The sequence below is a fragment of the Mus pahari genome, chromosome 5 (assembly GCF_900095145.1).
Source record: "Mus pahari chromosome 5, PAHARI_EIJ_v1.1, whole genome shotgun sequence".
Lineage (NCBI taxonomy): Eukaryota > Metazoa > Chordata > Mammalia > Rodentia > Muridae > Mus > Mus pahari.
This window is the reverse complement of record NC_034594.1, coordinates 7496970-7510051: the sequence shown is the minus strand read 5'-3', so window position 1 is coordinate 7510051 and position 13082 is coordinate 7496970.

Genomic DNA, 13082 nt, shown 5'->3' with positions numbered 1-13082 from the left:
AGCACATATATAATTTCAAGAAGAACTCAAGGTTTTCTTGGGATGGCTCAAGGAAGGCCCCTGTATCCTTAAAGATGGGTTTAGATGGTTTGTAGTATCACATTTAAAATGTTATCTTTCTTAAATCTTTCTGCAAGACATGACCTCACATTGTCATGCAAAAAAATTAAATTTTACCTTTATAATTTTTACTATAATTATTTGTTTTTACTATTTAGTTTAACTTGGAACATGTACATTTGCTGCTGTGACTTTATTTATATTTTATACTAATGAGTTTGATATCAGTAATGAAAAGAAAATGAATAAAGAGATTTCTTTGGTTACTGTCTAAAAGGTATTGCCATTAAAATATTTAGTTACAGAGGTATTCTGCATTGTTACTAGAATTTCTACTTTTTACATTTTGCCTTCTGGAAGGACAATTATACATCCATGAAAGGCAACATTGTTCATATATTTCTTGTTTTTAATTATTTTTAAGCAGTAGGTTCACATAAAGACTTTTCATACATCCTTAATTTTAGTTAATACTTCTGCCTACTGTCTGTCTTTTCCTATGTGCATGCTCCAATATATCTTAAATTTAATAACAGTATTCTCTCTCTAATTTTATATAAAATATGTTCTGTTATTCTCTCTCCTTCATGGTCTCTTCTTGCATCCTATGTCCCATTTTTCCATGCCATATTTAAACATGCTACTGATACACAACACACACACACATACACACACACACACACACACACACACACCGTTCAATTTATTTTTTTTAAATTAACAATGTTTTACTTAAAGCTGAATAACAGCACGGCATTTTCATTAGTCATTCATAAACTGGTGGGTGCATAGATTGTTTCTCTTTCCTTGCTATCGTGAATAAATCAACAATGAACAAAGATGTACACATATTGTGAGCCACTGATTAAAGAGGCCAAACATGGCAGAGGTTCGCAAAACTTTACAACATATTCCCACAGTCCGTAGTTGCCTATCAAAACGTGGAAGTAAGATCCTGTTGCTAAAGGCGCCACTTACTTGAGCCATAGAGCATAGAAAAATGAAGCTGAAACAAGCTGGGCACTTCCTCCATGTTACCTCACTTTCATATTTTGTAAACTGCTGAAGAAGAAAATTCTTTAACTATCCTAGACTCTCGAATATCAACCTCTGCCAAACTACAATAATGGCCTATCTGGCAAGTTACTCCCACTGGTGACATAGTGGTATAATTTTTTTTTTTTTTTATGTAACCAACCACTTTCTGACTGGATTTGATACCCACTGAATGGGAGAGAACTCACACTTGATATAGTAAATCTTATTCAAGAATCCATGACCGGGACTGTGGGTGTTGGTTTCTGGAGTATCCCCCCTCCCCTTTGCTTTGCACTGACTTTGCTTGTATTCCTTGTTGTGTGTGTGATTCCTCAACCCTAATAGAATTCTTTCTTTACTGCCTGGGAAGTAAAGAACCCATGACATGAGAAATTGTAGGTCCTAGGGGTAACCTACTACTATACTGCTAAATAGGCACGGTAGCAAGCTGCTTTCTAAATATTTGTGTTTATATCCATAGATTACTGCTGCTCTCAGCCTTCATCAGAGAAGCTTCTTTTTGCAGTATGTAATGGCTCATGCAGAGATTCACAACTGGTCAAATTTGGTGTGAAGTATAACTGACTGTAGAATGTTCTGCTCTAGATAAGATATGTACATCCTCCCCCCCCCCCCAGGGTTCGTGGGATGAGTATTGTCAAAAGAACATGAGACCCACAGTTCGAATGCTATAAAACAGTTTCCTCTGGACATGATGTGGCTATTGTCCTAATAAACTTGCTGCAGCTGTGGGCTATTTCACAAAATTGAACCTATCACTGTTTAAACAACTATGGGTGAGATACTTTTGAGGCCTCTGTCTTCACTGAGCAACCATAGGCAGTTATTTTTTTCTGGATAATGCAGATAAACTTTATTCAGTAGTTTAGCCACTCATATATTGTCCAAAAAATAACCACCTATTCATTCTTTGGCAAGCAGTCATAACTGATTGCTTGGTGTACTGGATAGCTTTGTTTCAACTTGACACAGCTGGAGTTATCACAGAGAAAGGAGCTTTAGTTGGGGAAATGCCCCCATGAGATTCAGCTGTGGGGCATTTTCTCAATTAGTGATCAAGGGGAGAGGCCCCTTGTGGGTGGGACCATCTCTGGGCTGGTAGTCTTGGGTTCTTTAAGAAAGCAGGCTGAGCAAGCCAGGAAAGCAAGCCAGTAAAGAATATCCCTCCATGGCTTCTGCATTAGCTCCTGCTTTCTGACCTGCTTGAGTTCCAGTCCTGCATCATTTGGTGATCAATAGCAGTATGGAAATGTAAGCCGAAGAAACCCTTTCCTCCCCAACTTGCTTCTTGGTCATGATGTTTGTGCAGGGATAGAAACCCTGACTAAGACACTTGGTAAATAAGTAAGTAAATAAATCACATTACTGTAAAAGGGTTTGCTGCATAAAAGGAGGGTTTCAGCACATTAACATTGGAATGAGAAAAGGTAAAGGGTGGAAACTCAGTACATACATGTACAAAATTGTCAAAAGCTAAAATAATATTAATATTTTCTAGAACACATAAGGAATACTGTATATGTATATTTGCACCCATTTATCTTCAATATGTCTATATCAAATACAGATATTTTTCTGGAGGATGGTCAAATTATCTGCAATATCATGTTTATTATATTATTAAAATATTATGATCAAAACAAATCATGTTACTATTATTATTAAGCACTATATATAAATCAACACAATCAATTAAAGTATACTTACCTGCTCTCTTACCTATGTAGCCCATACAGTATTCAGGGCATACTTAATTTCATTTAAATGATAATTATTTTTGTAATCTTAAAGTTCAAGCTTCACAATATTTGAAAAAAAAAAAAAACATAGTTAGGAAATCTGAGGAGTCAACATGGAACATTCAAAAGAAAGCCCAGATGTGTCTAATGCTGTTATCTCTACCCACAGCATTCAGCAAGACTCCATCAAAATTTGTTCAGACTGAAGCAAGATGCAATCTTAAAGCCTGCCTGGGTCTGCACCAGGTTCCGTGTGTATGTATTATGACTGATCACTTGATATTTTTACGAGACAGTATGAGCAGGTGTGAATCTTCTGACTGTTCTCAGGACACTTTTCCCCCTGTTGGGTTACCTTGTCCAGCCTTACTATGAGAACTTTTGCCTTGACTTACTGTATCTCACTTTGAATGTTGATTGTTATCTCTTGGAGGCCTGTTCCTTTCAGGTGGAAATGGAAGGGTGTGGATCTGAAGAAGAGGGGAGGTGGGAAGGAGCCGGGAGGAATGGAGAGGAGGAAAAGTGTGATCAGAATGCTTTGTGAGACAGGAAACTTTTTTCAATAATAATAAAAATAATAGTACCAGAAGAAAAGAAAAGGAATGACTTCTGAGTACAGTGGGTCATCCCACTATATCCCATCACACTCAGCAAATGTGTAACACTCTATTGGACATCCTTAGACTAAACTGTAAAGTATCAGACATTTTGTACTTTAGTGAAAGTGATTTCATATATTTATGCCTTGATCACCAGGAAATTACACTACACAGTAACCTTCAGTGATCTCACCCTTTCAGTAGCAAAAATGGAAGTAAAAATTGACAGTTATTGTTTGAGTCTTAAATTTTAACTTTAGCCTGGTATGTAAGCTCACATCCAATGAATTCTTCTGAACAGATTCTTAGTATTTAGTTGAAAAAATGAACAATTTTTAATGTTCTTCTTGATAAAATTAGAGTTACTCCAGAATGATCTGCATAACTCACCCATAAGCTCTATTCACTGACTGAGATCATACAAAAACATGATTCAGGAAAATCATGGTTTTTAAGGTTTTTAGTTAGGCATCTGCAATATGCTTAGAATTTTAATTGTTTAACATATCTACAGAAATAGTTACTAAGGGCATGAAGGGTGGCCTCCTTCAAGCTGATCATTTTCAATTATAGTACTCTTTAATGATAACTTTTGTTTGCCTTTTTTGTTACCATGTAAATAAGTAAGAGACTGGCTTTGAATCTGTGCTCACACATGGATAGATATTCATAGAACACTATTTTAATGTGTGAAATACATACATAAATGTGCACAAGCATCAGTTTTCTTATATACATACCTAGACTTTGATTAGCAGAAAATATAACTATCGACAACTTTTAATGTTTTTCATTAGAATGTAATTCAGGCTATGAATTTGATTGCTTGACATCAGGCCCTGTATAGTACTCTTTGTGACAAATGATTTTACTAGGAAAAGTTCACCAACTCACATGTGCAAAGTAAAATAAAATATTAGAAATTGAAATGTTCCTTCAGACAGAAAATTGATGTTCAAAGAAAATCAATTTGCTTTGTTGATCAAAAGTTATGAGTACTGAGAGTCTGTGGTGTGTAGATAGAGAAGAAACATTTTCAAACACATACAAATATATATATATATATATATATATATATATATATATATATATATATATGTGTGTGTGTGTGTGTGTGTGTGTGTATTTCTACTTCTCAAATTGATAAAACTTAGTTCTAGACAAAAGTCAGGACTTCCTGTTGTGATGATTAACAGGGACCAGAAGAAAAGAAACTGCATCCAATATCTAGGTTCACATAAAAGTATGTAGAATTGATTAATATATTTTAATTAAAATTAAGTGATATGATTTCATACTTCGTGTTACAAACTTTTGATTTAGTAAAATTTCAGCATTTGTTGCTCAAACAATATTAAATCATTAATTTTATCTTAAATATTTCTACTTTGTGATATGTCATTTTACTTCCTAAAGTAAAAATAAAGGGAAATACCCATTTTAAGATATAAACTTATGTTTATGTGTTGGAAAACTGCCAGCAGCATTTATACTAAAAATATTTTTAGAGCATAAAAAATACTGACAAAATATTTGCATACAAAAGTTATTTCTGGGAATCATGTCTGATAATATGGAGCCATATGGAGTTGCTATAGATATCACAGCTATAAATTGGACACTTCAGATGTCATTTCCACAAGGGTAAAAAATGAGGATAAAACTCCTTAGAGTTGTGCACTTCATGCATCGAAGCAATTTCATTTTGGCACTTTAGGTGAACACAAACCAGGTAGCCTTCTATCACCTCTATCTTAGATATATTTGGTTTTTTGTTTGTTTGTTTGTTTTTTCAAGACAGGCTTCCTCTGTGTAGCCCTGGCTGTCCTGGAACTCACTCTGTAGACCAGGCTGGCCTTGAACTCAGAGATCCACCTGCCTCTGCCTCCCAAGTGCTGGGATTAAAGGCATGCGCCACCACTGCTCGGCGATATATTTGTTTTTATATCTACAAGAGAAAATTGGGGTAAGAGACTTGGACAAGATCTTGGGCCATATACCCTGCTAAGATCTCTAGTTGCCACACAGATGTTATGTCCTTGGGCCTTTCTGTAGTAAGTATTAGTTGGCTTGAATTCGGTCACTTATTTTAGTTTGAAGATAATGGAATGGAAGATACCCAGAGAACATGGCCCACTGAAATCAAGTAAGCATGCCTATAGTGAATCACAGAGACATAAATGGCAAGTCTATACTTGGCAAGTCTATATAGGTCTCTCATGGGTCTGTACCAGGTCCTCTGTGTGTATATTATGGCAGTTGGCTTAGTGGATTTGTTGAATAGCGGAAACATTTGTCTCTGAGCCTTTTGCCTGTTCCGAGACTCTTCTCCTATTGGTTCACCGTGCCAGTCTAAGTGTGTGGACTTTCGCTTTGTCTTAATACATGTTGTTGTGGTGGTTGCAGTTGTTGTGGTGGTGGTAGTAGCGGTGGTGGTAGTGGTGTTTGGCTATATTCCCTCGGAGCCCTGTTCTTTTCTGAAGGGAGACAGAGGTGGTAACGGATCCAGGGGAAAGGGAGTTGGGAGAAGAACCTGAGAGGAGTAGAGGGAAGGAAAACTGTGTCTGTGTATTGTACGAGAAAAGATTCTATTTTCAATTGGAAAATAAAAGGTATCAAGTGGAAAACTAAAATAAATCTCCAAAGCAGAACATTGTGTGAACTCTGGTGTCACACAATTCATGTGCACTGTAAGCAGAGGACAATCAGTGTCCACTTCTTTTCATTTTGGAATCTCTCACCACCTTTGCTGTCTCTGGCTTCCAGGCAAAGATCACTCACCCCTGAAAAACTGATAAGGGTGGTGTCTCACAGATCTTTAGTAGATGATGGATTAAATTAAGTTGTAAAACAGGAAGTTTATACTGGTAACATGGAAACATTCTTTTACAAAACAATATTAGAAAAAAATGCAAAAGTAAAATGCAGATTAATTTGTAGTAGAAAAAGCCAGAGTAGGGAGGTAGAGAAGATAAAACAAATACTTTTTGAAAATGTACACACACACACACACACACACACGCACACACACATCTCCTCAGTTTACACATTTAGTATATTCAGCATATATCCTTCAGTAAACTTGTTTTCACTTATAATCATTTCAGTAAGTGTCATGAAATTGTCCTAAGACCAATAGTAAACACTAGAGAGACAGTTCTTTAAAAATGAGACAGCCAAATGACTCAGTATAGTTATGGACTATTAATACTTGTAAACAAGGTGCTCATACTAGAACAATATTTAAGGTGACAGTTAAATGAATTTCCTGTGAATAGAGTAGTAAGAGAAGAATGCCGGGGAAGCAAGGAAAGCAGGGAAAATCCCTGTGCATGTACCGGAACCAGAGCTAACGGGATGGGTTTTTCTGGTTAAGCAGTCTACTCAAAAGAACCTTGCATCAATAGGACATAGTAATTCAGAAACAACCTGGAAAAGAAGATATGTAGAACAGGCAGCAGAAAAATACTGAAAAATGTGAAAGTTGTTCACAATGAGAATTTGCATCTACAAAGTCTTGCATCTACTCACAGTCTTTGAAGATTTTTCAGGATATTAAGTGAAACAGCAAAGTTAGTTAAAGGACTGTTGTATTTTCTTAACTGAAAATATAGATTTATATTTTTTTTTAAGATTTATTTATTTATTATATGTAAGTGCACTGTAGCTGTCTTCAGACACTCCAGAAGAGGGCGTCAGATCTTGTTACAGATGGTTATGAGCCACCATGTGGTTGCTGGGATTTGAACTCCGGACCTTCGGAAGAGCAGTCGGGTGCTCTTACCCACTGAGTCATCTCACCAGCCCCTAGATTTATCTTTTAATGAAAATTGCATAGCACTTTTTAAGTGCATACTTTCTGTCTCCTCTTAGTGCCTTTCTATCCCTATGGCTTCCTTTTCAAACTGGATGAACCCACACTCACTCCGTGCGGCATCATTTGGAGAGCACAGGCAGCGTATGCGAGGGAAGTCAAAAGGGGTGTCAAAATCTGGAGAAACAAAGAGAGAGAGAATATCCCTTCCATAACAGGGGACTGCTTTAGAAAACATCAGTTTCTTATCACCAAATTATTGTCGTTAGAACATGCTATACTTTTACAGAAGTGACAAAAGAATTTCTGACATTATGTTTATCCACTGTAGTAGAAGCCTCTTCATTGTCCAACACGCTTCATTTCTCTCTCAAGGCTTCTTGGATTTTAGCATCGCTACAAAATAAAAGCTGCAGGGGCAAAGAAAGGTCTTGCCTCAAAGGAAATGGCATAGTGAGATAGGGTAGGAAAACTAATACCATACTCACACAGACATGCATACATTTACACATATACATATGTACCACACTCACAAACATACATACACACTCACACAAATACCCATCAGTAAAATAAAATAAAGTAAGTTTGTCTGGCAAGCAGAACTTGCAAAGAAGAGATTTTACACTAGTAATTTCATTGATATTAAATAATATGCAACTTTTTATATGTATATTACAGTTTTTTAAATTGATTTACTTTTTACATTCCATATTCCATTCCCGCCACCCCCATCCACCCTCCGACTGCTCCACATCCTGCACCTCCTCCCCACTCCCCCTGTCTCCTCGTGGTTGCCCCCACCCCCACCCCACCCAGCCTCTAAGCTCCCTAGAGCCTCCAGGCTCTCAAAGGTTAGGTGCATCATCACTGAATAAGCATCTGACTATTTCAGCTGCGTGTTGGGTCTTTCAGACAGCACTCATGCTAGGTCCCTTTTCGTGAGCACTCCATAGCCTCAGTAATAGCCTCAGGCCTTGAGTCCTCCCCTTGAGCTGGATCCCACTTTGGGCCTATCGCAACTTTTTAAAAGAAGAATATTCTAGAGTCCAAAAACTCTTGCAAATTTTCTATTCCTCCAAATTTGGTTACATGAAAACTTCACTTTTCATAGTAAAACCTAAGTTGCAGTTAAAATGAATAGCATCATGCCCACTGATTTTCCAGCCTACTACAGTTTATTTTTTTCCAACTAAATGCTAAAGAGACATTAAAGATCTGTGGCAATCAATGACAAAAGTATTTTTAATACTGTTCATGATGTATGAGTTCTTTTGTTTTGTCTTCATTATATACATGAAAAGTACTGTTCAGGGTTACGAATTATCAAGAACCTATGTATATCTTGTTTACAGGCAAAATATAAACTTTGTGAATGGAATTAGGAATCTAAGTTATCTCAGGTCAGATTTCTTACAGTATGAGGGAAAGAACATAAAGTAAGCATTCAGTGGCTGTCACATCCCAAAATAGAAGTAGTAATTAGAAAATTTTAGTCATACCTGTTGATGTGTATCCATGTACATTATTATTGTTACTATTATTATACTAGAAGCATTTTTTGCACAATGCAACATTCTATCTCTCTAACTGAGGAAGGGACTGCCCTGAAAATTCTGAAGCTAAAAGCATCAGAAAGGTCCAAGCAGAAAAGTTACTAGCATTTTAATATCCATGTGAATGATTACAGCTGACTAGCAATATGTTGTCATCCATTCTCAGACTGAACTCTGATAAACAGTCAAAAAGGAAGAAATACTATGTGGCGTATCACTAATATCACTTGGTGTATCAGTAGGGCTTTTATCATAGACAAATGCTAGATACTGTCAAAGGCCTTTTCTAAGGAAACCATGTAGAATTTTTTTATGGTGTATTATATTCCATGATTTATGCATATTGAACCATTTCTACATCTCTGGGATAAATCCTATTTGATCATGATGGATGAGCTTTTTGATGTGTTCTTGGATTCGGTTTGCAAGTATTTTATTGAAGATTTTTACATATATAAGTTGTTCATTTTTTTTATTTTGTAAGCTTTCTGTATGTTTCTGTTGTTGATATTCAGTCTATCTGTGGTAGAAATACAGCGAAAGAGGAGAATGTTTATTTGAAGATGTAAGTTCATCAAGACCTTAGATAACAAAACCAACACAGAGTGAAGTCTCAAGTTAGTCTGAATAGAAATGAAGAGTCACATTAGAAAAGATGTCAATTAAATACAGAAAACTCACTAGTAGATAACTAATACAAAAGTGTAAAGCCTAAAAGAAAAACAGTGGATTTCTAGAAACAAATGACTAAAATTATATTAAAATGAGATAAGAATTTCATATAAATCATAAATAAGCAATGCGATCGAAGAAGTTATTTGAAAACAAAGAAGAAAGGGATTAAAAGCCTAAACTCAAATATTCATTTTTTAAAAATGCTTTTTTCTTTTTGTGATTAAATTTTCTTATCACATTTATCTCTTACTTTTACACTTTTTCAAACCTTCCCATCTGTATTTCCCCACTTTCCTCTTTTTCATTGTCATTGTAGACATATATGCATTTGTGCATAAAAATATATTCCTTGTGAAGTCTGTACAGTGTCACCTGTGCATGTGTTTGTTATCAGAGGTGACAATTTGACACTAGACAAGCAATTTATGTGCTCTTCCCTGGGGAAGACCATGTCTTCCATTCCCTGCTTTCTTCAGTTGCCTAGACATGTTTATGTAGAGTTGAGGCATTGCGGGGTTTTCGTGTCCAGTTAGATATGTTCATTTATTTCTTCTGTGTTCAGATCAATTCTATCAAACCCTTAAAAAAGATCTAACACCAATGTTCCTCAAACTATTCCACAACAATTGAAAAACAACATTGTCATACTCATGTTAGGAAGTCAGTCTTAATATAAAAAGAAAGCTATGTACCAGACTCCTTGATGAACATAAATGCGCAAATTCTCAAATATCACTTGCAAATAAAATTCAAAAGCATAACAAAAGGATGACTCACTATGATAAACATGGCTTCTTTCCAGAGATGCTGGGACATTTCAATGCACACAGATGAATAGATAGAAGCCATTTCATAAATGGACTCAAGGACAAAAATAAAATATTCATCTCAATAGATGCAAACAACAACATATGACAAAATCTGGCACGATTTCAGGATTGAAAGCTGGAGATCAGAAAGAGAAAAAATTCATTTCAATATAATATAGGCTCCTACATCACATTTACACGGGTATGGTAAATGAGGAAAAACCTAAACCATTTCCACTGAAAACAACTTATATACTTCCTTTTATTGTTTTGGGGGTTTTTTGGTTTTTTTTTTTGTTTTTCTTTTTCTTTTTTGGTTTTTTGAGACAGGGTTTCTCTGTATAGCCCTGGCTGTCCTGGAATTCACTTTGTAGACCAGGCTGGCCTCGAACTCAGAAATCTGCCTGCCTCTGCCTCCTGAGTGCTGATATTAAAGGTGTGTGCTAACCATGCCCTGCCATACTTTCTTTATTCTTATTCAGAGTGCATCTTGAAGTCTCAGAGACAAGGGAGTCAAAAGGATATTAAGAATAGCGGAAAAATTCAAAGTATCCATGTTTGAAATGAATGATTCTATATGTAAGAAAACCTAAAGGTTCCACCAGAAGTCTCTTAGATTCAATAAACCTTTTCATCTTGACAAGATACAAAATTAATCCAAATCTGGAACAGTCACACACATTCTCTCATAACACATATGTTTGGAAGGAAATCAGTGATACAAACACACTCACACTTGTCCCAGTTTAATTTTTTTTTTCAGAATAAATATAATCAATGAAGTAAAATGTCTCTGTAGTGAACTTTTAGACAGTGAGGAAAAAACAGGCATAAGTTACTAGAAAATTATTTGACACCCCTCATGTTCACAGATTGGAAGAATTAGTGTTAAAAATGTTCATACCACACCTAAAGTACTCTGAAGATTGAATTTAATCCTTATCAGTGACGTTTTTCACAGAAAAAAACAAAACAAAAATGCTTAATATTCATAAGAAATCACAAAGGGCCCCAGACATCTAAAGCCAATCTGAATAAAATAAACAGTGGTACTGTTGTCACTATTCCTTAATTTCAGTTTTACAGTAGAGCCATACTAACAAAATCTATATCTACCTGAACTTTGGATATGAATGTCTCCGTGTGAAGATATGATTTTGCATATGGGTGACTACAAAGGCCATGAGAGAAGACTGTTGGATTCCTAGGAGCAGAATCACAGGTTGCTGTGAGCAAATCTCATGTCCCTATTAAGGACAGAACTTAAATTCTCTAGAAAAGCAGCAGGTGCTTTTAACTGCTGAGCCATCTCTCTGGGCCCTAACCATCTGATTCTGACACAGAAGTCAAAAATAACTATATATCGGACAAAAGATAACCTTTTCAACGTAAGTTGCTGACAATATTGGGGATCTACATATATAAAAATAAAACTAAGCCGGGCCTGGTGGCGCAGGCCTTTAATCCCAGCACTCGAGAGGCAGAGGCAGGCGGATTTCTGAGTTCGAGGCCAGCCTGGTCTACCAAGTGAGTTCCAGGACAGCCAGGGCTATACAGAGAAACCCTGTCTCGAAAAACCAAAAAAAAAAAAAAATAATAATAATAATAAAAAAAAATAAAAAAAATAAAAAAACTAGATACCTATTTCTTAACCTGTACCAAAGTCTGTCCTAAAGGAATCCAACTTAGATTTAGACTCTGAATTTATCCGAGAAAGAGTTTACATTGCAACAGCATATAAAGAACAGTATCAAGTAACTGGACCATCCAGAGCTTCAAGGAACTAAACCACCAACCTAAGAGTACACATGGAGGGAGCTATGGCTCCAGATACATACGTAGCAGAGGATGGCCTTATTCGACATCAGTGGGAGGGGAGGCCTTCAGTCCTGTGGAGGGTTGGCCCAGAGTAGGGGAAAGCTAGAGTGGTGAGATGGGAGTAAGTATGTGGAGGAGCACCCTCATAGAGGCAAAGGGGAGGGGCAAGGGAGTATGAGATAGATGGGTTGTAAAGGGGATATCATTTGAAAATATAAACAAATAAAATGATTAATAAAGAAATGCACTAGAGAAAAAAATATACATAGGAATCTGACTAGAACTTTAGTCACTAAGGAAACAACGTTAACAATTGACAAATGGGACATTGTGAACTCCAAAGCATTTTGCATAAGACCTGAAACAAGAACACATTGACGATAAATCTGAAAATGAAAGAATAACTTTTATACCTATAGATTATTTTCTAAAATATAGAAAGGGCAAAAGTCTAAACAATAAAAATCAAATAACCCTATGAATGTACTGACATAATAAAATTATGTTTTCCAAAAGATGAAATGCAAATGGTCAATAAACATATAAAATTGTCTACCCTGTCTATACATGAGCAATGTGCAAATTAAAACTACATGGGTATTCCATCTTATCGCATAAGAATAGCAGTCATTAAGAAACTAATTAATATGTGAACAAGCAAATGTGGACAAAATGGAAAATTTATAGACTGCTAGTGTGTATGTAAACTAATCCACCCACTATGAAAGTCAGCATGGTTGTTTTTCAAAACCTAAAGACTGATCCATTATGTGTTCTAGTCTTATTTTGTTGCTTTGATAAAATATTGACCAAAGGCAACTTGAGAGGAAAGGACTTATTTGGCTTATATTACAGGTCACAATCCACCATTAGGAAAATTCCTCAGATGGAACAAATTCTGCTGACACGTGATATTGGTCTTTAGTACTCCATTAACTTATTCCTAATACATT